Source organism: Parus major, chromosome 20, assembly GCF_001522545.3.
Source record: "Parus major isolate Abel chromosome 20, Parus_major1.1, whole genome shotgun sequence".
In the NCBI taxonomy this organism is placed as follows: Eukaryota; Metazoa; Chordata; class Aves; order Passeriformes; family Paridae; genus Parus; species Parus major.
Window position 1 is genome coordinate 12,509,982 of NC_031788.1, and position 2,160 is coordinate 12,512,141.

The window sequence follows — 2,160 nt, forward strand, 5'->3', positions numbered from 1 at the left end:
TTGATTTGGCAGAAAAAAAAAAAATCCCAGTTTTCTGACATTAACCAGTTACAAAGTAAATAAAGTAAATGTGACAAGTTAAACATCTGAACAGCAGGAACTGCACAGTGCCTGGCAAAATCTGGGCTGTGGTGATCCTTGAAATGAATTAATGAAATTATCTGGGATTATGCACTACAGGAGGACATTTTGATTTACAGAATAAAATCAGTGCAGAGCAGAGCTCGGTCTTGAGTTGCTACACAGACTCTGGCAGAAAATCTGGAGCTTTACAGGGAATGTTTGCCAAAGGAAGTCCTTGGATAACACAAAACATCCATTTTAATGTCTCTCTCTTCATCATAAAGTGCAGCAAAATATCCAGGAGCACTGCTGGCAACCCAAGTGAGCAACGTGAAATTATGATTATGAGTAAATCTAAGAACAAATTATAAAAATAAGATCTAAATTTAAAGCCAGCAGCCCCCTCTTTAACAGCTTTAAGGATGAGTCCAGGTCTGCATTATTGGCAAATTAGTATACAAATGATATACTGGTGGGAATATGAAAAATATTATTTATGGGTGCTTGGTATTACGTAAAAAATTATTTCAGTAGGTAAAGCCCTCAGGCCGGGTATTCATTGGAATATTTATATAATAAATATATTCATCCATCTCAATGCTGAGGAGAATTGTGATGCAAACTGAGGCTGTTTTTTTCCTTTTTAAAGCAAAATGTTTGTAAAAGCAGAGCTGATTCCGAAGCTGCTGGCTCAGAGCTCGTGTTTTCCTGAGGATGGAAAGGTGGAGCTCGGGAAATTCCAACTTTGGAACGGTCTGGGACAGGCCAGGGATGGGTTAGGGCAGTTCAAGCAAAGCCCCAAGTGATGGAATCCTCAAGGAGGGAGGGGATCTGTCAGGGACTTTGGCTGGATTTTGGGAAAAGCTTCTTCCCCCATGGAATGTCCCAGCCCTGAGGCTGCCAGAGCTCCAGGAGGGTTTGGCCAGGGTGGGGTTTTTGGGGGTCTCTGCAGGGCCAGGAGCTGGGCTGGATGATCCCTGTGCACCTCTTCCAGCTCAGGATATTCTGGGATCCCATCAATCCATAAAAACTGGGTGTATTTTTAGCCTTGTCTCCGTATTTGCTGGGAGCAAAATCAAATCAGTGACAGGGAGTAGCTGCATTCAGAGCCAGAGGATGGAGAGACACGTCTGGAAATGGGGGGTGGGGGAAAAGGCCAGGATCCCACCAGAATTTGGGAATAATTCCAATGGATTTGGGCTCCTTTGGTGTTAAAAACACGAGGAAACTCAGAACATTCCCAGCTGGAGCTGGGCTGAGTCAATTCTGGCAAACGTGCTCAGGTTTCCCCCCTGCTCCTGCCACCAGAACAAAAGGCACGTGTTTGAAAAAGGCAAGAAACATCAAGTTAATGGAATTTTTATCCTAATGCCTGCACACTTAAAGCACTGAGGATTTCAGACTGACAGAGGGGAGATTTGGGATGGATTTGGGGCAGGAATTGCTCCCTGGGAGGGTGGGCAGGCCCAAGGCCAGGCTGGCCAGGGCTGGGAGCACCTGGGGCAGTGGGAGCTGTGGATGGATGAGCTGGAATGTCCCTTCCCAGCCAAACCACTCGGAATTCGGAGATCCCAAAGCTCAGTGGCTCAGGCACAGAAGTGGGAGAAGAAATCTCAGCAGGTTCCAGCTTTGCTCCTGGCCTGGAGCACAGTGGCTGCTTCTCCAAGGATGGAAGTTGTTTCCCAGCCCCATTTCCATGGATTCAGCTGGTTCCATGGCCCTGGAGCAGGAAAGCCGAGGTGTTTGGGTGGAATTTTGGGACCCTGGACAGAGCCAGGAGCTTGCAGGTGAATTTGTCTGGCAGTTGCCTGGCAACTCAGAGCAGGGAAAGATCTAAATGCAGCATTAGCAACTCATTTAAAGATGAAACGATGCCAGTTTTGATCTGTGGGAACAATGGGAAGCAGCAAAAACAGGAGAGGAGGAATAAATCCAAAGTGTCTGCCCAAAGGGAGCCCTAACAGGCCTGGAATATGCAGCAGAATATGGAAATCAAACACTGGGATGAACTCCCTGACATTTGAGGCCGGGTTCAGAACTCTCCAAGTCGAGCAAATAAAGGATTGTTCAAATACCACGTGTGTTTTTTAATTAAAA